Below are 25,279 nucleotides of genomic sequence, written 5' to 3'. Positions count from 1 at the left end.
TACGCAGGCTAATCTATTATGTATCTTGGACATGCACCGTTTCTCTCCTTACTTTCACGTAGATGATGCGATCATTTTATTATTATGTCTAACAGAGGATAGATAAATTATTATGTTTATTGCAGAATTTCTTTATGTGCAGTATTAATTACGTAATGATATCATAACCACTTCAAGCAAGCCAATCATATAACGATTATTTATTAGGTAGTTCAAGACTAGTATATTTTATTTCTTTTGATCATTTTAGTGAATCCAAATATGATTTTCATGTCATCCCATTCCAGATATCATTTTACGATTACACAATATCTTTTCTCAAAAACCATATCATTTTGGGACTGAAAGATTTCCTGACAAAGTAATCACAGTTTGTTCTTTTTAAATTTCACCTTTTGCGTAACATTGAATGAATATTATTTTATATAAATTATGTTCATTAAAATTAAATTAATTAAATTGCTAATAAATAAACCAAATCAGGCATTAAAAATTTCAAAAATAAATAAAAAGTTACACAAAAAGAATTCAAGCGATATTGTTTTAATGAATATGACTTCATCTCATCGATTATAGATAAACGTGTTGCCGTACTTAAATATTTTTGTCTGATGAATTAAATAAATGAAATCCAAATAACAGTGAAATAAAAACCATATCAAGCAGAATCCCTCCCCTCCCGCTAAAATGGCAAAAAAATTGTTTTGTACAATCTGTCTAATCTCATAATAATACTACATGAGATTTTACACTTCTTTCTTTCATGAGATTGTTCACTTTCTTCCCTAAAACCATGATTCATATATTCTTATATATATATATATATATTATAAGGAGATTTAATGAATAAAACCGAGAATAATTGTAAGGCTTTAATGATATAAAACACTACTAGTTTCGGTTTTGTCAGCCTTCTTCAGGTGTCTTCTAAAAATAGGAAACAGCAATAAAAACACTGAAGTTTAAAACTGAGAAGCACAGGAAAATTTCACTACATAATTGACATGAAAAAACGTTGTACTTACATTTAAGTTGTTCTTTCAAACGTGGCAGTGTTTGTCGAGTGCGTGCTTGCAGACTCTCGTGAACGCCAGTACTGTACAACAGCAGAGTGGCTATCAGGGAAGTTGTAGCTCAAATATCTCAATAATCAGCATCCTAATATAAAATTCACAGTCGAACTTGAATATGACAATTCCCTACCATTCCTGGATATAAAACTTTCACGCTGCTCTGGAAAATTTAGAATCTCAATGTATAGAAAACCTACGCAAACTAATAGATATCTTCACAGTCAGTCCCATCATTTTCCTCCACAAAAACTTGGAACTATTTCTACCTTGGGACACAGAGCACGCTCTCTTCTGAATGACCCACATGAACTTCAAACAGAAATTAATTACCTCTCACATGTCTTTAGACAAACTGGATATTCTGATAAAACCATTAAAAATTTTCTTCTAAATCCTCCTAGCCACCGCACTGAAGAAATAACCAACTTTAAGGGTAACATCTCCATCCCATACATCAGTTCAGTTTCCAAAAAATTAACTAAAGTTCTTAAGAAGTACAACATCAGGACCTTATTCACTACACTTCCAAAAATCCACTCGCTAGTAAGCCATTCAAAGCCTCATCATTATAATCTGAAATATCCTGGCGTATATAAGATATGGTTGATTGTAATATCCCCTATTTTGGTCAAACAAATAAAGCTATTGAATTACGTATGGAGGAACACAAGCGGGACATCTCTTACAAAAGAACACATGCCAGTGCCTTGTCTAGTCATCTTCTTTTCTCGAACAATCCTGATGATGAAAACCAGGGTCATTCAGTCTTGCTGGGATAGATCTGAAAACATCTTTCGTTGCCATGATCAGTTTGAAAGAAAAATTGTGGCGTCCAGAGAAATCATCCTTAATCACGAACATTTAAATAAGAATTTGAGCTACAACATCCCTGATAGCCACTCTGCTGTTGTTCGGTACTGGTGTTCACGAGAGTCTGCAAGCACGCACTCAACAAATAATGCCACGTTTGAAAGAACAACTTAAATGTAAATAGACCGTTTTTTCATATCAATTATGTAGTGCAATTTTCCTGTGCTTCATAGTTTTAAACTTTAGTGTTTTTATTGCTGCTTCCTATTTTTAGAAGACACCTGAAGAAGGCTGACAAATGCCGAAACTATTAGTGTTTTATATCATGAAAGCCTTACAATTATTCTTGGTTTTAGTCATTAAATATCTTTATAAAAATATATCAAAACAACCGAGGCAATGTTCCTGAACGCACACACACACACACACACACACATATATATATATATATATGTTAAAGATACCAAGCTATTTTAAATATAAACCTGGTTTTTTACTCCATTTCCCAAGTAAGCAAACAGACAAGTCAGTCAAGTTTGCGCCTGCAAGTGTTGCAACTCTAGCTGACCCTGCAGGTAGTGCAAGTCAAGGCAACTCGTGGTAAAGGTAGAATAAGCTCTGATCACCATTCTTAATATTTACCCTTAATGCAAAGCACATCTCCTGGAGGCGATGTATGATGCTATGTATTAAAGGCAAGGGGCCACTACTCAGACCGGTTTCGACCTTTATTGAGGTTTCGTCAGTGGGAGCCAGGCTAAGAAATACTAAGTTTTAAGTAATACAGAGCTTATAAATATTTTACCAAAACAAGTTACCATAAGGTGCGTTGACCATTAAGGGTAAATATTAAGAATAGTGATCAGAGCTTATTCTACCTACACTACCTGCAGGGTCACCTAGACTTGCAGGCGCAAACTTGACTGACTTGTCTGTTTGCTTACTTGGGAAATGGAGTAAAAAACCAGGTTTATATTTAAAATAGCTTGGTATCTTTAACATATATTATACCCAAGGTAAAAAACTCTCTCTACACACACACACACACACACACACACACACACACACACACACACACACACACACACACACACACACACACACACACACACACACACACACACACACACACACACACACACACACAAGTTATATTTATATTTAACTGAAAAGGGAAATGAATGCAATTAACAAATTAAAAAACAAAACAAAATGACACTTTTTATGAATGTCAGTCAAGTGAGTTTTAATTTTTCGTCCTACTAGTTTCACCGATTTTTGCTATCGGCATCTTCAGGGATACAATTGGTAAGCGGTATGAAGGTAACAGACTAACAGACTGACAGTTCTAATTCATACAAAATTAGTATTGTGCGAGACAATGCGCGTGTCTCGGGAACATGATTTATTTGTTACGAGACATAATGTAATTGGCGTGAAAGTTCATTTCTTTGATGTTTAGTGTTTTCCAAATTTCCGGTAGGATTAGACCTTGATTCTTATTTAAGAATCAAGGTCTAATCTATAATTATAACTATAACTATCCCATTTGTCAGCAGCATTTCAAAAAAAAAAAAAAAAAAAAAATGGCTATCCTTCTAAAACCACACAATATTAGAGTAGCATTCAAGCCGGTCAATACTATTCGGAAATTTTTAAGATCACTGAAAGACTCTCATCCTTTCTACAAGTACTCTGGAGTATATAATATACCTTGCTCCTGTGGAGTTATTTACGTCGGTCAGACCTCTAGAAGCTTCGAAATGAGACAGAAGGAGCACATAGGCTATGTTAGAAACAACAGACAAGATATTTCAAGCCTTTCTTCCCAACCATGCCTCTACCAACCATCTTATTGAGTGGAATAAGAGTCATATGCCCTATATAGAAGAGAACTACCGTTCCAGAACCTTCAAGGAGGCTGCTATGGTCGCCCATTCAACAGGAAACCTAAATAAGAATCAAGGTCTAATCCTACCGGAAATTTGGAAAGCTTTAATTAGATCACTAAACATCAAAGAAATGAACTTTCACGCCAATTACATTATGTCTCGTAACAAATAAATCATGTTCCCGAGACACGCGCATTGTCTCACAATACTAATTTTGTATGAATTAGAACTGTCAGTTAAAACCTAGTCTGTTACCTTCATATCGCTTACCAATTGTATCCCTGAAGATTCCGATAGCAAAAATCGGTGAAACTAGTAGGAAAAAAAATTAAAACTCACTTGACTAACATTCATAAAAAGTGTTATAGTTTATTATACAAGTAGTCAAGAAAAGAAAATCACACAAAACAAAATGGTTTTCGTTTTAATTAAAATTTTCAGAAACCTGGCAAGTTTGCAGTATGAGGTGTTTGTATGAATTTTGTTTCATCCATAGGGAATTAGTAATGATATCCGTTACCAATTTCCCATGGTTGCGTGTGTGCTTCGCTTCTCATTTTTAGAGAATTTAATTAGCCAGTCCACACACACATATTATGCGAATTATTATTGTTGTTTTTTATGATCATATTATTATTATTATTTATTTTTTTAATTATAATTTAAAAATTTATGTTACATATAATGTTACATAAATACATTTTTAACTTTTTTTTTAATTTCATTCATTTGGTATTAGCACCATACTAAGTTACGTGTTCCCGAAAAATAGCAGATTATCGTAGGGATTTTAATCATCTTCCGTTGCATTCAGTTATAACAAATTAATATTAAATTATTAATAGGCTTGATCGAACTGCTTAATTAACTATATTAAGAGCTCACTGCTGTGCAATATTACTGAAAAAGACTATCTCAGTGGAATGTAAGCGTCATCGCCCTCCTGTCTACTGTTAACATCTTTCAGTTGAAACAATGCACAACTGGCATCTTTCGACATTCACTTTGTTTGATTTAATTAGAAATTAGCTCTGCCTAGGTTATCTGTATTTCTGAACTCAGAATTATAACATTATTTTTATTAAATTCAATACTTCATTAAAAGTTAGATGTGTTTTAAACTCCAAGAAATGCAAAAAAAAAAAAAAGCGAAAAAATTAAATAAATAAAAATAATGACTCGGCACGGGGATCCTTTGCAAGGTGTTAAGAATTTTCAAATGGCATTTTAATAATAATAATAATAATAATAATAATAATAATAATAATAATAATAATAATAATAATAAGAAGAAGAAGAAGAAGAAGAAGAAACAATCGAAAACAATTGGATTAGGAAAAAAAAATTGCGCTACATGTAGTTCTGTTTGGTTAGGCTTAGGGTGGCTACATTGTATGGCATATTTTTATCTTTAGGCTAGTTATTAAATAATTAGCAGATATTCGGTTACTGCACCACTCATTTGTCCTCGGAAAAGACAGCAGCACGCCTCTCTTTCTTCTTCACAGGGATATATCACTCTCAAATACTACTTTTAGTATGTATTCATTATACAAATAAATAAAGTGTTTTTGTTTGTCTCTGTTTGTTTGTTTAAACTGTTTGGTTATACAGACATAACTCAAAAAGGTGCTGCAAACAATAGTGGCAAACAAACAAGTCTGCCAACGCTAAACACAGAACAACACAATATTACGATTCTGTTATTCATAGAATGAGAATCAAAAATCTTCTGTTTAATTCTGGAATCTGAATGCAGGTAAGAAGCCATTGAAGTGTCACAATTTAAAGGGAATTTGTAGTTACATTAGTACACAAATTATACGAGTAGAAGGATGATGTTACAAAAAAATTAAAGCGTTTTCTTGAAGGGGAAAGATAAAATAAAATCTGAATTGATTAACGTTAGAAAACATGAACAAAAGATTGAAAAATATAGTTAAAACGCTGAGAAAATTATTTAGTACAAAGATAATACAATTATTAATTTTTTGTGACTTCAAAATATGATCGTGCGGATATTATTATCAAAACTGTTGAACCCGAAAATTGGAATAAATTCATCTGCTAATGTTCAAATTAAAAACATTCAATGTTTCCCGATTTTTTTTTTTTTTTTTTTTTTTTTTTTTTTTTAAAGGGGAAGTGAACTGTGTCATGTTAGGAAAGGGTGTATCTGAAATAATGTGAGACCCTGTATCCCCTTTGAAATAACGCGATATCATTTAAGGATGATCCATAGTGAAGATCCCTAATCCTTGCTTGAAGTTATCGCTTAGTTTATTTAAACAAAAATACAAAACATATAGTAGTTTCTGTTGCTTTAACATATTATATAAATAAAGACTGTGTGTGTCACATGATTTTAAGATAAATATTCTGAAAGTTTTTTATGCATTTCTGAGAATGAATTTCAGACAGATTTTGAAAAATTATATTTGAGAAATAAATTAAAAAGTTTATTATATTTTTTATGATTATTTTGAATGAATGGAATAAACACGTACAACTAGCGATCAGTATTTCAATTAAGTCAAAGTTCATTACATTCAAAAGATATATTAATATCCTATATGCAAGTACACTCACACTTACAGTAACACGAAGCTCAGGTATAATTTGCTTCTTAGAAACTGTCAGTAATCTAATAGAAAGGGGGATGGTAAATCCCTTTATGTTTTTATAGCCGGGTACGAAACTCGGATCAAAATCCATAGAGTTTCAATATGGATTTCGATCCGAGTTTCGTGCCCGGCTATAAAAACATAAAGGGATTTACCATCCTCCTTTCTATTAACATGTTCGCCGGTAAAATGGCCTTTCGGTTTATTAAATTGTCAGTAATCTATTTTTTTCTCACAGGAAATTACTTTATAAACAATCCTAAATACAAGTTTTTAATTATTATTGCTACTAAATGGCAACCCTCTTATGGAGAATAATGTCGATCCTAACCACCTTCCTGTTTATTTTCTCAGAGGGCCATCCTTAAAAAATCGTGTTAATGGCAAAAATGCAGTGAGAAGTAAAACGTTGTGTTTGGGGTTACATATTGTCGGTAATGATGACTATTTTTGTCAAATTCAATCAACTGCTGTTGTTATGACGAATTATCATATATCGTCATGAATAATAATTTGTATTATTAGCTTATTTTTATGCCAAGGGTTTTTATTGCGTTTGAAGAAGTACAAAGCGATTGAGAGAGAGAGAGAGAGAGAGAGAGAGAGACTACAAATTATCGCTATAAACACTTTGGTGCTCTTTGTTATACAGTTTTTTTTTTCCCCTAATGATTTATTAGGCTTACGACAGCATTCGAAGGCGATCACACACACATGATTTCACATGTGCTACGTCAATTAAACCTAATAATATTTACTCAAGAATGAAGGGGGATAAAACACTCAAGTAAAGTTTAAGGAATTCTTATGTTGTGATATTAAAGTGCTTTAAATCTTAATGAATATACAGTGTAGAAGTGATACATAAGAGTTATGTAGAAGATCAACTTTTATATGTATGTGATAAAATCCAAATATATTTTTGCTGGGACATTATGTTGACATCTTCTAAACACGAACATAATAAATATATCTATTACTATTTTAAAGTCTAGACAGTAGTAGCATTCCACATGCAAAGAGAAACTGAATTACAATTTTTTAACTTTATAACTATTCTCATGATACCTTTTTTTTTAAATGTATATATAAATTAAGTATTCAATCTTTTCTTGTATCACAAATATCAAAATAATGTACCTACCGATGTTTTTCCCAGTTCTCGAATGTTTGTAGAAGCATATTAATAATTTCTATTCCGGTTTGTACCGATCATCAACAAGGTAACTGATTCATAATAGTTAATCATCAGATGTCGCCACTATCCGTAGCTCATATTTTCAATGAAACCTATTCTTATAATGGCTACCTTTCGTTGCCATGGTAGCACTCGCTTACAACAATCTCTCGGTTCGATAGTACCCGAGAGAGTAAGATTTGTGTGAGTTAAACTGTTATATTGTTAAATGTACTTAATCAAGGCTTTTGTTAAGAAAAGTTTAATACCCGTGACTTCAAAATTCACATCCTTTATATTTATATTTTGATACCTGCACATTTAAATGATTAATTTAGTTTCCTTTTGGTTTAGAAGACAAAGGATATTTTTTCAAGTGGAATATCTATTTCCAAAAATAAGCATTTCCATTAATATCTAACTATTATAAGGGTCTTTGTAATGTACAGGTACAGTACTGCGCTGGCAAGCGATAGCGCAAATCATCGCACAGTGGCAAAAGCAGACACATTCTTTCATCACGCTCGAGGTCTAAATTCACTTTTCTGAACAGAACAAATACTGTACTCTTTACACTATTGAAGAAACGTTTTTCATTTTTCTAATGTTTCATTCAATCATATTTGCCCTGCTCCCTAGGGGGAAAAATCGGCGACTTTTTTTATCGCGTTTATTTATTTATTTTTGTCTGTGTGCTGCTTTAATCTGACTTTATCTTTATTTAAAGTTGAGTATTATTTATAATTAAAACTCATTATTTTTAAATCAGGTTATTCTTGAAATTACCCGTGTTAACATCTTTTTAATTTGGTGACGAAGCAAATTTGTGTGTGGTAGGGAAATAAAAATATCCCTTCTTCTAGATTCACTACTAACTAGGGAACGGCAAACCGGAGGCTAGGAAGCTCGTGACACTTATTATTTAGTAAATTTAATAATAATTTTTATTTATATTATTAATGCTACAGCATTTCCATAGCTCAGTCCGTTTCGACGATGTTCGTTAGTTAGAAAGGCGTAGGTTCGAATTCCCTGTAGGACGTCAAGAATCTTCATAAGTGCTTTTCATCTGAAGGTGAGTTAATTGATGTCATATGGAGGTGGATTTTTTATTCCGGAAACTCGGATTTTTCATCCTACAGAAGTGGCAAACAGACGAAGAGACGGCACGCAATATACAGACATAGGAGACTACGAGATTAGGTAGGCCTACCCTGTTTCATTGGATCTGGTTTCGAAAAATTGCATGGTATACGGTGTAGTTATACACGCAAGCATTAATCTTATCAAAAGTATGCGGACACCCCTCTAATTCGTAAAATGACGCTTAGATGTCACTACGACCTCACTTACAGGCATAAAATGAGGCACGGAGCTGTGTGTTGTTTGATGATAAGAAGTAGGAGCAGAATGGGTAGGTCAAAGGAGCTCAGCGTGACTTCGAACGTGGCTAGTTATTGTTTGCCACATTAGTAAGAAATCTGTCAGAGACATTTCAACCCTCCTCAAGTTTTCCAAGTCAACAATTGGTGACTTGATTGTGAAGTAGAAACGTGAAGGCACAACCACAATAAAACCACGGTCGAGTGGGCCGCGTTTAATGACAGATGTTGAGCGTTGAAGAAGGTGGCTCGTGGAAATCGCCAGACATCGAGTGAAACAATCACCCGACAGTTCTGTAGAGCTACTAACTGTCCAGCCAACACCATGACTGGGCGTCGAGAGTTAAGAGGAATGGAATTCCAAGGTCGAGTAGCTGCTCATAAACCAAACATTTCTCCAGTGAACGCTAAGCGCTGCCTGCAGTGGTGTAAAGAGCGACGCCACTGGACAAGAGACAACTGGAAACGTGTGATTTGGAGTGATGAATCACGCTTTACCATGTGGCAGTCTGATGGGAGGGTCTGGGTGTGGCGAATGCCTGGAGAACGATTCCTGCAAGCGCGTGTAGTACAAACAGTGAAATTTGAAGGAGGTGGAGTTACAGTGTGGGAGTGTTTTTCATGGAATGGACTTGGCCCTCTCATAACACTACACGGAAATCTAAATGCGGAAGGGTACAAGGACATTTTGACCTGTTGCCTACTGTCTACGGTAGAAGATCAATTCTGTGATGACTATTGTCTGTATCAGTATGCCAATGCTACCTGCCATAAAGCAAGGTCTGTGAGGGAATGGTTTGTGGACAATAACGTTCCAGAAATGGACTATTCGGCCCAGAGCCCTGAGTTGAATCCCATAGAATCCCTTTGGGATGAATTAGAACAACTTCGCTCCAGACCCCAACGACCACATCACGAACTGCTCTGGCTACAGCTCTTCAGGAAGAATGGGCTGCCATTCCTCCAGAGACGTTCCGACACCCGGTAGAAAGTCTCCTCGGCAGAGCTAGAGCTGTCATAGAAGCAAAGGGTGTGACCCACCCCGTATACTACTGGAAAGTGTGTTAAAGGGAACGTTTTTTTGATCAGATAGTGCGCGTGTGTGTGTCTGTGTGTGTGTGTGTGTGTATATATATATATATATATATATATGTAGAAAGTATTTTTACCTTGGGTATAAATATGTTCAAGATACCAAGCAATTTTAAACCTGGTTTTACTCCATTTCCCAAGTAAGCAAACAGACTAAAAGTCAAGTTTGCGCCTGCAATTGATGCAAGTCTAACTGATCCCACAGGTAGTGCAGGATCAGGGCAACTCGTGGCAAAGGTGGAACAAGCTCCGATCACTAATCTTAATATTTACCCTTAATGCCAAAACACATCTCCAAGAAGGGGATGTATGATGTTTTGTATTAAAGGCAAGGGGCCACTACCCAGACCGGTTTCGACCTTAATTGAGGTCTCGTCAGTGGGAGCTAGGCTAGAAATATCAAGATTTAGTAATACTGAGCTTGTAAGTATATACCCAAGGTAAAAATACTTTCTACATTTATATCTCCTCCAGAGATTTTTATTTAATAAGGTTAAAACACCTTATGGTAACTTGTTTTGGCGAAATGATGAATATTCTGGGTGTGCTAGGTGTCTGGTGCTCATCCACGAAATATCAGTATCACCCATATTAAATTTTTGCATTTATTCCCTTTTAAGACTTTCCCAATTGTTTGCAGACTTAGCGCGATTCCTAAAATTGAACACAATATACGAATGCTTCATTGTCTTCTTCAGGAGGGTAATAAAGCATTAGTGCTTCATGAAGAGGGCACTTTTCGACGCGTAAACATTGCGTCACATTCGCGTTAATAGCTCGGATGTGCTTTCAAAATGCATACACCTTTGCGCCCTTTTCAAAATATGTAAAGAGGGCGCAGCGAGTCAAATTCTTAGCTTTTTAGTATTTTTAAACTGCTGAGAAGGCGTGGCTAGGTGAGCTGACATTTTGAGATCACCCAGCACCTAGCGGCTGTGATTGGTTATTGTGTCAACCAATCCAGCTGAATGTTGTCCCTTGTCATGGGTTGAGTGCCAATGGCTGTATTACAAACAACTATTACACGTTTTCTGAAACTGAAAAATGCTAATTGTTTTTTCTTTTGCTTGTGCAATATGGCATCTGTTGAGGTTGCAAAGTGTTTTAACAGCATATAGAAACATTTTATTCTAGTCTTCGGAAACAACAGACAGTAAAAAAATATCTATCCCTGAATAAAAATGAATATTGTGTATTATAAGACTTTGTTGATCTACAACAAAATACCGGTGTAAAAATATTCATAATTTTAAATTATGACTGTTTTTTAATTGTTTTAAAAAACAATTAAAAAATTTGTCGGCACTTGCGATGTGCACATTATTGATGTTATTTTCTCAAAATGAAATGTGAAGCATTTAAAAAAATTATGTGCTTACTGGATTTGGATAATTGTGTTACTTTCAAAAATTTTATTGTGATTTAAAATTATTAAGTGCTGTGTTTTGTAAAGACATCCTCGTAACGCTAACGGAGACGACAAGTCAGCCATTATACTTCACTTCTCGCTTGCCACTTTCATGCTCGTCAGGGAGGTTGATGGGTGATTGATAGCTGACAGAGAGAGCGTTCAGTATCGAGGTAACGAAAACAACAAGGGAGCGTTCGGTATGAAAGTAACGGAGGAAAAACAGAAGAAAGCTAATGGAAGTTTAAGAATGCAGGCCGGCAAAATTTTGTTCTTAGGAAATTAAGTTTTTATGTGACAGTCGGGGACATATTAATAAAAGATTCCGAAAAAGGAATCGTAGAACTGTGAGCCTTTAAAGTGGAGGAGTTAAGACTGTAAATAAGTATTGGTAAATAAAAGAAAATATTGCAATTGACGTTCTATAGGAAGGGTCGAGGAAACGCTGATTGAAAATTTCATCTGTTTTAAGGACGCCGGACCTATCTGTTATTTCTACTGGAAAAGGAGACGGAATTTAACAACTTAGATAAAGCAGTAGAAGAAACTTTTTTGCTGGTACAAAAATGAACAAAAATTGAACTGCATGAGGTAAGAGTACCTATACTTCGGTGAATTGAGAATATTTTACTTCAGAGTCAGGAGGAATAATGTGTGCTACATAAGGGTGATGAGAAAGGATTCTATGGAAAAAGAAGAGAATCTTATATCTTCGAAAAAAGGCCTTAACAAGGAAACTGACTATGAGCATTTTGTTATTGTGTAAACAAGGTGTTTAGTGTAGTAGACGTGATTAAGTACTGTATATGTTAAATAAACCAGTCAGGGAATGGGTGATCTCTAAAGGGAAGTTTATTTTAAAAGGCCTTGAATTCAGTTAATTTTGTAGTTGTAATTTTGTTTGAAGTGTATATTGTTTTTGGTTTATTAAATGTGTATATTTTGTATTTCGGTCTTGAGTCAGTGATTTTTCGGATTCTGAAATCCGAAAAATCACTGTTAAAAGTCATTGCACCAATCGGAATTGAACCCTTATGCATGTAAATAAAAACACTCGGAAATAGAAATAATTGTTAGAGAGAAAATCTTATAACAAATGAGGATTGATAATAAATAAATTAATAAATAATCCCCCTCTTTATAACAATTGGTAACAGAGATCAAATCTCTTTATAACACCAGCATATGTGAGACTGATAAGACAAAAGAACCGCTGATACTGAAAAAAAAAAAAAAAAAAAAAGACTAATGACTGTAGGATTCTCCCAAAAGTGTGGATAATTCCGATAATGATCGGATGTTATGTATACCGAGTCTCAGTAAAGAAAATAAAATTCTTGGAAAACGGAGCGAAATATACACAAACCAGAGAAATACACATAACATGAGCAAAAAATTTTACGAGGTGATTTGCTGCTCCATCAAACCATATTTATTCCTGCAATACTCTCTCTCTCTCTCTTCATATATATATATATATATATATATACTTATGCCTTCGTAAATTCACTTATTCATTTTAGACTTTATAGGATCGTGATACTCGCTCTACCCGTCAACTTATAGGACACACATATATCACAAATGATAATTTATTAATAATTCGTTTACCATTAATGAGTGTTTCTACTCACACTTATTCTTTCCTATTCTCACATCTCTTATAAATGATGGTTCACATATTTTCATCTTTGAGTATTTCAGATATGCCAACCAAATATTGCATTCTCCTTCACTGTTGTTTTCTAATAAATCCTAAAACAGATTGTTCCTCCACTCTATGCAGAAATATTCAAAGTTATCTAGCAATTAATTGCATTGGACCAATTAAGATGAGCGGTGATGTGCTATTCACTATCAAAACTTTCATACATCGATAAAAATGCATTCACACGGTCATGGGTGTCCGCAGAGGGGGTCAAACGGTGCACTTCCCCCGGGATCGAGTGAAAAATTCCACAATATTTTTTATATATGAAATTGTGCAAAAAACTGTATTAATTCTGAATACTTCTTTTTTCCAAGAATTAAAGATCATTAAAATCAATGTAAAATGAAAATAATATTTAAGTTAAGGGATATTATCCCATATTGTTCTATGATATTATCTATGATATCCTATGATATTATCATCATAGAAGGGATGTAAGTTCTGTTCGCTACAAACTTGGTATTAACTAGGTCTACCTACTCACTGATGAGATCTCAAAAAAGGTCGAAACCGGTCTGGATAGTGACCTTCTCTCATAATGCAGAACAGTAATACAGCTCCTAGGAGTTAAGTTCACATTATGGGTAAATATCAAGAATAGTGATCGGAGCTTGCTCCACCCTTTCTATGAGTTGCCTCAGCTTGCACTACCTTCAAGGATCAGTTGCTGCACTATTCTGGTATTTGCTTACGCTTGGAATCGCCGAACTTTATATAGTTTCTATATTCGGCATGAAACTTTTTGAGTTTCTTATTCGGCTAAGGAACAATATGGGATAATATCCCTTAACTTAAATATGTTCATGTCGCCGAATTGAAGCCTTTGGCTCTTCATTATAATTAGTAATTGAAAATAATGTATTTATAGTTTACATCGATTATTCTATCGAAATCGATTATTACATCGAGAATGTTAAAAAGACATTTATTGATGTAATTATTTAATTAAATCAATAATTATAAAAACACTACTACTACCATGATAAAATTTATTGATGTAATTATTTGTCTCCAAGCTTTGCCGTTCCCCCCCCCCCCTGGAAAATTTTCTGTGGACGCACGTCCATGCATATGGTCAAATCGGAGTTAGTCGATATTTGGAAGAAGTCAAATTTATAATACCGTAATTAATCATTAATTGAAAAAAAGTATGTACTAATGGGGAAAATATGTGTTTAGAATAAGAGTGTGTTTAGAGATAGAACTTTTTTTAACTCTAAGACGGTAAGGGTTTTCCCGAAAGAACGTACGTTTTTAATTCCTCAAATCAGCAACATACATCTTAGAACATGCACGAGTACCTTATAAATAAATGCTAGTTAGGATTAAGCACGTCTGTACACAGCCTGTACAGACCATTTATTTGTACACTAACGTTGGGAAGCACTTAATGGCGAAAAGTAAGCACTAGGTGTATTTACAGAAACAAAAGTCGTAGATAAGACAGCAGAACAGAAAATTAAGCCCATACAAGGGCAGAGAAATATAATAAGAAGTAGTACTAGTGTAAGTTGAAATGGAAAGAAGATCTCAAGCAAGAAACGTTTTATTGTTTCATTATTTTTGATGATGCCATCTTTAGATCGGACAAGGATCTTAAAGTGAGATACAAATCTATATAGGGAGCTTGAAGTAGGAAGGGATCGCAATCGCATTTTCAGTAGGATAAAGATGAATATCACACTATAACAAAAATTGAGTAAGAAAAAAAAATTAAGAAAAGCATTTTTTTTTCCTCATTAAAAAGGCAAGAAACGAAAATGCAAAAAATCATTGATTGACGTCAAAAGGAAGAATGAAGTGAAGTTGTTTGCGAAGATCCCAAAATAGAACCCTTTATGGAGTGGTAGTAGACCAAGAAGCAAAAGAGCAATCAAAGAAAAAGAAGAAATCATATAAAAATTTCTGCGGAGTGAAACAGCAAATGTTCTTAAACAATACAGTAAAAAATTGGAGTGCTGAATGACATGTAAATGGAGAGAAAACTTTGCGGGGAAAATATAAAAATAAATATTTTGGAGACAGAGAGTGGAGAGAAAATATTCAGAAATATTCTGGATTTTGTTGTCTTCAAAAATTATGGAATAATGAAAAGTTATTAAATTAGGGAAAAAATAACCCTATTAAGTTAAAAAAAATCCATATTTGATCTTTAAACCAGGGTTTCCAGATTATGCAAAAATAAATACAAAATACAAAAATATATAAAATTAATTTTAAAAAAATAGAAAACAATCCTTAGCCCACCGAAGGTAAGAATGTACTATATGTTGTAAAAAATGTACAATCTATAGTATAAAATGTACAGTGTAGACGTACAGAGCATTTAGTGGGCGTGAACTTCATAAAAACACATATTTAAAATATATACATCCTATTTTTTTCGGATGATGATTTTAAATATGGAATAAGAAATAAGGAAAATGGGAAAGAAGCAAATTAAAAGAAAGCCAATAGGTGCACAGGCAAAAAAAAAAAAAAAAAAAAACGAATGATATCAAGAAGGCATGCGCTGTGACATTTAGTGACTCATCCCAGTGCCCTTTTAATTTCTCGCCAAGAACAAGCGAATCTGAAAACCTTGTTATGTTCCGCAATAGTCGAGTGAACTAGAATAGCTGAAAGGAATACGGAACGTTAAAAGATAATGCGTCTCATGAAACAGTAGGTAAGAATCGTTGATCCAGATAGATTATGTTAAAATAACTCTCGATCACTGTGCATGAGTTTACAAATTAATGGGCTTTTCATTTCAGGATTGATTAGCCAGTCTTATTGGGAATAAGATTTTTCAACCTCGAAAGTCAGATTTTATGACTTGCAAATAGCTAAATCGGACAGAAAAATATACGTCATTACTGGCATAATACACTAACTTCATTGGTTCGTCCTCGTTGAGCCGTCTATAATTCAAGCCAACTACCAAATTAATAATCTTTTTTTTTTTATTCTGATTGTGAAACTGATGTTTTAAGCCTTAGAACGAATGGCTACATGAAGAATTCACACACTTTTGTGCTTTTCAGCGATTTTAACTTAGATATCGACTAAAAACAAAATCTCTGAGTGAACAGTTGCTTGAAATATTCGATAATTATAATAAACTTTTCATTGAACAATTCATCAATTATTATACAATTGATGTCGTCTTATTGATAATGGCAATTTTAATAGAAATCATGTTAGTATTTAAAAAGTATAGCATGATTTTATTCATTTTATCAGATGTGTACTATCTTAAACTGTAATATTATAAGAGCATGGTGCTGCCATCTGTCGTTCAATTGATGAATGAATTGAACATTTTAAATAGATGCTGTGTTTGTCAGTGATTGTTTACCATACAGATTCGCTATAACTTTTAGATCTTTTCACCGAAGAAAGCTCAGAAGTACTATTATACTACAATTAGCATATTTTTTGGGTGGAATCAATTATATGTGATCCTCCTTATAAGCTTTGGTGCACTACACTGTGAAAGCTGATGTACCTCTTGATGAATTATGCGAAAATCCGTCCACACCTTCACTGACTCACCAAAGCACTCAAGCTCTTCGCGGCCCTGCAAGGTTTTATAATATGACTGTTATGTTACAGCCAAACACTTCTGAAAATATTTAATTTATTTTACGTTTACGTGCTCAATAACTAAGTTTTATTGAAAAAAATTATTATCTAATTTTTTTTTTGTTACAAAACTTTCTCAAGGATGTCAGTAAGAAATTTTGTTCCATCTTTAATAATATGATTTAGAAAGCATTAGTAATTATTGTTATTATTATTATTATTGTTTATTCACATAATTGATACATAGTCAAAACAAGATTTGAATAACATTATATATATAACTTAAGTATAAAGAGCTAATAAGCTTCATTTCGGCAATGAAAACATTACTTAAATTAAGAGGATATTAAATCCCCTTAATTTAATATCCCCTTAATTTAAGTAATGTTTTCATTGCCGAAATGAAGCTTATTAGCTCTTTATACTTAAGTAACTTAATGGTTGCACCTGTTTGGAAAACTCGTTCGCAGAGTACATAAGTTCTTTTCGCTATACACTTTGGTATTAGGTCTAGCTACTCACTGATGAAGCCTCAAAAAAGGCTGAAACCGGTCTGGGTAGTGACCTCCCTCCATAATGTAATAACAGCATACATTTCCTAGGAAATGTGTTTTTACATTATGGAAAATACCTAAGAATAGCGATCTGAACTTCCTCCACCTGTGCAACGAGTTGCCCAGTATTGTACTACGTACTAGGATCACTTGCATTGGCTAACGCTAGTTTCGCCGATACTTTATAGTTTACTATATTCGGCAAGAAACTCTCTGATTCCGATCTTTGAGTTTCTTATTCGGTTTTAAAACTATGCGGGATTTAATATCCCCTTAATTAAGTAATTATATATTTATATATTATTTAAACAACAATTTGACTGGTGATACAGAACAATTCAGATTCTATCCAAGAATCTAAGAATAGTCTGTCGGGTAGCGTCGTAAGATATGGACTGCTCCAAGTAATGCTGTTTTTTGTTGGTCATATGGGGTCATTATTATTATTATTATTATTATTATTATTATTATTATTATTGTGAAATAATAATAATAATGGGCGCGCCAGTAGTGTCCGGCGCCTGTGTGCAAAACGTTAGCTGGCGCCCATCTCCCCCTCCAATAAAAAAAATCACTTTTAAAAAACCTTTTTCTTAAGTATTTCCGCCTCTTTGGAGCCTTTACTATCCTGGAGCCTGTGTGCGTCGCACACATTGCACATATGGCCGGCGCGCCCCTGATATCACCCCTCTTTTTCCTGTTTGCTAGTGTCTGCAGTCTACAAATTCTCAAACTGTCTTCATAATCAGTATTATACAATCCCAATATCATTTTTGACACTTAACCTTTTTTTAAACATTTTATTAACTTTCAAAATACGTTGGGGTACTTCATTCCTAATCTGAAAATTCAAATTTTTTCTAAGAAAATATTTGCTTGCTTTGTGTAAAAGTGTAAAATTACTGTAGACTGTATGACTTCTGTAAAATTGAAAATGCCATCATGAAGATGGTATTTTCTACAATACAGTTAATTTTAAATGCAGAGCACACGCAAATACACTGCATCTAAAATATTATCAACATTACAAACAAAACATTAATAGCAATATTATAAAATATTTTAAGAATTTATAATTCTCTAAAGGAATTATACATTTGTAGACGTATGTTTCTGTGATTAAGCAGTTCTGTAGGTAGTTTTCGGTATTGAGACCACATAGTAATAGAAAGAGTTTGTTAAAAAATAAAAATTAAAAAACCCGACAAGAAAATTTAAAGAAGCCGCTCAAATGCTTAGGATTTATTCAAAGCATTTATAAAAACACAGTGCTTGATTTTGCATCAACTGTGGTCTGCCTTCATCAAAAATGGAACTGCCACGGATCTAGGTATAGCACGCGTGAACCACAGAATGTGAAAACAACTAGCGATGTTCCAACACGCATACAGTAATAACGAATATATCATTTGTATTCTGGTTTATCAATTTATTTAAGTTTTACGACACACGAAACATGTCGACTCTTCTTATAACTTTCTTCTTATTTTTCATCAGCGTTCTAAACAGTGAAAACACTGTTTAAAATTCGGCATCAATTCCTACTTTTTTTTAAAAAAATTCTCTCATCAGCTATTGCCTGTTTTTGAAGCAGCCGTAATACACATCTTAACTCGTATTTAATACATGAGGTTTTTTTTTTTTTTTTTTATTGTTAAGGTAACATTTGTGAAAAGGAATTATTTATTTATAGCAATCCGTACATCCGTATTTCGCAAATAGAAGCCAATCAGTGAATGAAGGAATAATCAGAAAAAGTTACTTCGTGCTGCCTGTCTCTCTTAGTTTCTGAACAGATGCATGGACTGTTGTAAGACCTCAAGAACTGTCTTTACATTATATATGTTATAGTATACTATCATCAAAGAAGTCGAATGTTAGATACAGCTAGAAGAATATTCAAACATGTTTTTTTTTTCACTTCAGGCCTCCGATATGAAGCGGTGTCACACTGAATAACGTGATATTTCAGGACAGTCTTGACATTTGAAAATTGACAAGAGTTTTATAAACACCATGCCAGTGTGGAATTCTGCAGTGGTGTAATAAGCAATGAACAGTGCGGTCAGTCGGATACTGTTGCCTATTGGCGGCAAAGTAAACGCTTCATTTACGCGGTCTCGGTAATTGAAACAAATCACAGAGCAATGCACATTATATTATAATACAACTGCCTCTATTATACTTTAATATTTATTCACTTCTGGATATCAGCTGTTACATTTTATATTTTTTTTCCTGTCAGCTATTCCTTTTGAAGCATTGCTTTGTGCTGCCATCTACTGCCATAAAAATATATAGTGACAGGAACTTTAAGTTTATTTCCCCCTCCCCTCCCCAAGTGTAAAACCTAACCTAATTCAACTTTCCATCTTTACCTCAAAGTTCAGGTTTATTAAAAAACGAATCTAATTTAAAATGAGATTAGAGTTTTTTTTTCATTACATACAATTCAACTTATATACCATATGCATGACTAATTAAACTACGAAGTTGCACTTAATTTGGAAATGTTAATAAGTATACTGTATTAATATCGTCCAAGCATAAATAAAAACGCTCTTTATTAATAATAAAAGTCATGAATGCTTCCTAATCATATGTTTATATATCTTGAAAAGGACCAGGACTTTACCACTATGCCATTTGGTACGCAATGTGAACTGCAATGTAAGCGGGACTTGATTTTCAGGCGCCATTATCAATCAATTTTAAATGATCTTGAGTCAAAAAAAAAAAAAAAAAAAAAAAAAAAAATTACTCAAATCTCTCTAAGACAACAAACGATGAATAAACTGTAACATAACAAAATAAAATAAAATTCTCACAGATAAAAACTATAAGATATATCTCGAAATTTTAACATAGCAATATGCCAGCGTCGGTTGAGAAATACTGAGCTGGAGAACACACAGTCAGAATTATCACGGATGCTATAATAACCTCATACCTTAAATTGCTTCGTCTTGACCCTCAACAACAACAACTTACAACTTCAAAATGCGAAGTTATGGCTATCGTTCTTACGAGTATATGATTTAACATTAGTGACTTTTATGCAGCCGAAAGTATTTGAATCTTCTTCGTGATTGCTTTACATTGTAAAAAGACGGATTCGAGTCTTTTGGATGTCTGTGTGTGTAGCTGGTCAGTTTCAAATATGCGTACAAAAACATCCATCATAAGATTCTTTAAGAAGAGTATTATTGTAACCAAAAGAGATAAAGAATCTGCTATAACAAGAAGTGTTTTTCTTGCTAGTTGAATATCTTATTCATTTCAATTCCTTGGTGCACAACGTGCTTTATTCATACAATTTCCCATTCATTCTTTGATCATTCAGAACGAAAAAGACCCTTACAATAAAGCTATTCTATTAGATGTCTACTTTTACAATCTATCGTCAGTGTTCTTTTTTAGGAGGGGGGAGGAAGAACTGTGTTCCTTGAATGTTACATTTCAGTTCGATGTATTATTGCTGTTCCGCATGAGTAGAGATGGTACTTCGAACAAAAGAAATAGCCTTCAGCAAGATTGAATCTATTCTGAAGAGTAAAGCCAGTCCGAGCAAATACTTATAATGCTTTGTTGTCATAACTTTGAAGTACTGCGTACACTTGAAAACTTTTATGTTTGACAAAATTCAGGGGTTTCCCCTCTGCTTTTGGCACCACCAAACTTCTGAGTGTTTCTATTTCTGTACATGAGCGACGAAGAAATATGACTTTCCTGTAAAGAATGCTTCTCCGCATGACTAAGGGTTTTTCAATCAACTTTTTCAGAATTATGATAGAAAAAGAGCAAAAATTCAGTTAAGTAACTTAACAAAGTAATGTATATTGCATTGAATGACATACTTCCAGTATTTCCTGAGGAGAAAAACTTTTAAAAAGGATAAAGAAACCTTAAATATCCATGTATAGGAAGGGACTATTCTTATGTAAACAAAGAGATACAACAAAGAGTACATCACTGAGATAGATTTTTGACTTATTACGAATTCTAAGAGATTATTAGAGAATAGAAACATTTCCCAATTAGAAAACAAATCCTTGGTTTGTAATTTTGCATTTCTCTATTCGACTAAAGAACAATATGAAGTTCAGGTTAAAATTATGATTCTTCTTTTTAAGTAATACACACAAATTTAGAACAATTTCCTTAAATTAGCTGATGTTGCTGTTTTAGAATTACAGTAGAAAGTAGACAAAACTCAGGCTACAAGGGAAATATATGTTAATTGAAATGTTATGGTCTGTTTTTCAAGATTAAAAACCAGAGTTTCCCAGAGGAAGGACGCTTACCATCTTGCTATTAAACTGGCTAACTCATCTTTAATGGAAAAGCCTTTATAAAGTATCTTCCCAGAAGGGATTCGAACCCAAATATTTTCACACAGAGCTTAAATTAGCAGTCGATTATTCTTTACTTGTAATCGGTCTTCCCGACTCTTCAGTTAGTTAGTTGGAAAGGATAAACTATAAATGTTCATATGAACTTAACGTTTAGGTGTACTAAACATTTTATGATTCGCTACCATCCATATTCCGAAGCCAAATTAGGAACATGGGATTAAATAAAGCTTTCACATCATATTTCTGGACTGAATGACCGAATGAATAACATATTCGCTTTTATATCAATAGGCTGTGGGTTCAAATTGCTGTAGTATGGAGGTTTCTGACATCCAAGCTGCAGGGAAGTGACTATTACTAACTTACTTATCGAAAGATTAAAACTGCATAAAAAAGAAGACTGTTCGGTCGTGCTAAACAGATATTCCTCACTGAATCATCTGCTTAATTCTTCTTCGTTAATATCAGTTATTGTTGAACAAGCTGAATTAATTAACCACACTCTTCTTTTCTTTATTCCTGAATACGTAATATTAGGGGTTATTTTTTATAACGAGCAACGCGAATTAGATAAGACTGGAACTCTGCCCAGGAGACTGAACAACGTTTTGATGCCACTGATAGGTTTCTTAGATGATAACGCTATTTACCATCTATTGTTATACTTGTCTATAGTCTTTGAAGCCAACGAAACACTGTTCCTGAATTTCTTTCAACACTTGTTGTCATGTTTCTCATTTGATATATTTTAAGCCCTTTGTTTGGAAAAACCTGGATTCTAATCCCGTCTATGATGCGAAGATCCCTTATCAGACTTTTCAACTGAAGGTAAGTAACACACACACACACACACCCTCTTGTATTAAGTGCTTAAAACTCATAATCAGGGGGGGGACTCAACTAGTCCTGGAAGGACGAGAATTGGATGGATGAATGTGTGTATGCTTCCCAGACTAACTTCGTATCGGCCCTTCAACGTTGCACAGTAAATAACACTCTGCTTTCTGAATGCTGATTTCTTTCCACACTACATTAACTCTTTCTGAAAAGCAGCCGCGGCTCGTGGCTTGAAATCGTGGGGGTGTCGAAATATACATACACACTGTAAGTACACGTGTTTGGATAAAATATCAAAATTATGGTAAAAATTAAAAATAAATAAACATGAAAAAATATTGTTTATTATCGATAAAATTATACAGTTTGATATAATTCAAAATTACTTAAAAATAAAATATATTCTTCTTGTTTTGTTTCATGAAAAAATATTGTTTATTATCGATAAAATTATACAGTTTAGTATAATTCAAAATTATTTAAAAATAAAATCCATTATCATAACCCCAATAATGTTCTAAAATAAAATCTACAACAAATGTTATGTCTTTAATTGTAATGTCCAAATATTTAAAGAGACGGAGCAAACACGATAAGCGCTACGAACATTCTATTACTGGCGCAAACTGTATATAAACAACAGTGGAACTGTACGACGGACAGTGTCGTATTATGCTAATAGCTCGCATCTCACTATGACGTGCATATGCTTGCGCGCGTAGCAATATGACACTGTGGTAAACACAGTGCTGCTAGCGTCCTTCGCCCTCCTAAGATGGGTTTTTATTATTTTTTATACAAAATAAGAGAATTGTATAGGATTGTCGATGATGAAATTAAATATTACAAGCAAATATAAATAAATTAATAAATATATTTGTATATCGAGAAAAATTGGGGGTGCTGCAGTTCCGTAGTGCCTATGAGCGAGCCGTCCCTGCTGAAAAGCAACTTCTTCAATACATATTGCCATATTCTGTAATATGTAGTTCATACTGTGAATTTCGACCCTCCTTTCCTTTGCTTATACCAAATATTCTCCTATTCCAAACTCGTCTTTCTACATTTACTTTAATTGCCTTTTTTCACTCTTACTATAAACCTTTTGTAAGTTTTCACTCTATTAATTTTTTTGTCTTTTTACAATTATTAATCAACATTGTTTACTGTCTTTCTTTTTGTGTATATTTGTTTTCCAGGCATTATCTGGGATCATCACTTTTTTTTTTTTTTTAATTTCGAACTATGTAATTTACCTTGCGAAAAGATGTCGTTATTTTGCTATTCGATGGGAATGAAAGGTAAATCCAGAGAAGGCTTATCGCGAAGCATTTGCTAATTGTGTTGTTCGCATGAGAAACTTCAAAACATAAATAGAACATGGCAGCCTGGTTCTGAAACCTTGAAGTGAAGAGACAGCTGTCAGTGACAGTGTTTCGAAAACCCTTTATGGAGTGCATATCATCGAAATGTAATTGTAATTTTCTCGGGGATTCCTTAGATTACTTCTGCTTATTGTCTAATGTAGTAAATTAGTCGAAGAATTACAAGGATAAGAACATAAGACAGTCAAATATTTTCGCAACCTTTTCGAAGACCCTGTTTACAGTAGATCTGTCAAACAGAAGTAAAAGCGTTTAGAGTTGTTTACATAATAGGAATAGGCTGTTGATCAGCATGTTATTAGATTAACTGTTTAAGCTTCTTCGTTTGCATTGAAAACGAAATAAGATTAGGTACTTGAGTATCCCAAGTAGCCTTACTTCTTTTCATCATAATTATGAAAGGAAAAAAAAACGAAAACACACACACACGCAAGCACATACAATTATGGCTTTGCAACAGCATTATGATAAATGTTAAGTTTTCATAACCCTAGACAGCCAGAAATAAGCAGTGCTGTTGGTTGAAAGAGTTAATCGATATTTTGCACTTTGTATAACCTTGAAACTTAGAAAATTCCACTGTCGTATTCACACTCTTTCGGACAATAATATACCATTTAGGGTTAACGAATACGTGATGAAGGCAACTATCTTCAGCACTCAGAGCCTTCAGATCTTCGGTAGGTCATGAACTCGACTACCAGCGACAAGTAAGGATGAAGATCGGCTACATTTTCAATATCTAAGTCATTATGGTTAAAGCGTTCCGGTTTGTTTCTTTCCGACTGGGAAAGAAACAAACTACTGCTGTTGTCCCAAAATATGAATTTAAGGACTTTAATTGCCACTAAGTGTCTTTGGTATAGAAATTTCATAAACTAAACTTGAGCATTTATTTGCATTGCTTGGATGGAAATTAGTACTAAAGATCTTTATTAAAATGTATTGAGTTAATTTTAGCTTAAATTGAACGATTTTTATAACATATATACGCAGGTATTTTCATAATACGAAATGAGCTTAAACTATCGTGAAACCTGTATCCATGGCAACAGTAATAGTGCTTCGTGTTAGTAGATAAGGCCTCGCATAAATAAATATATCAGTGGCGTTGAGTGCCCATTTTGGTTGGGTGTGCTGTCGTGTGGATTATGCAACCTGCGCTACAAATTTCACGTCAATTTGACTGTATGCATGGGCGTCTGCAGAAAATTTTCCAGGGGGGGGGGGAACTTGGAGACAAATAATTACATCAATAAATTTTTATAATTATTGATGTAATTAAATAATTACATCAATAAACGTTTTTAGCATTTTTCATATAATTATTTGTCGATATAAACTATAAATACATTCGTTTCATTTTACATCGATTTTAATGATCTTTAATTCTTGGAAAAAAGTATTCAGAA

General features: G+C 33.6%; 1 long non-coding RNA gene across 2 annotated transcripts in view; it reads left to right on the top strand.

Annotated features, from left to right (window-relative positions):
* The first annotated feature begins 5,406 nt into the window (after positions 1-5,406).
* The window catches only part of LOC150110642 (uncharacterized), a 36,737-nt gene continuing 16,864 nt past the window's right edge, over positions 5,407-25,279 (top strand). The window contains exon 1 of one of the 2 annotated variants that reach the window (XR_016548556.1): positions 5,407-5,534. This is a non-coding gene — a long non-coding RNA (uncharacterized LOC150110642). The remainder of the gene's footprint in view (positions 5,535-25,279) is intronic. The other variant, XR_016548557.1, reaches the window with a different exon arrangement.

The sequence above is a fragment of the Typopeltis vanoorti genome, chromosome 1, assembly GCF_054136105.1.
Source record: "Typopeltis vanoorti isolate ZY-2024b chromosome 1, IOZ_Tvanoo_1.0, whole genome shotgun sequence".
NCBI classification, from domain to species: domain Eukaryota; kingdom Metazoa; phylum Arthropoda; class Arachnida; order Uropygi; family Thelyphonidae; genus Typopeltis; species Typopeltis vanoorti.
This window is presented reverse-complemented; position numbering and strand designations above follow the sequence as displayed.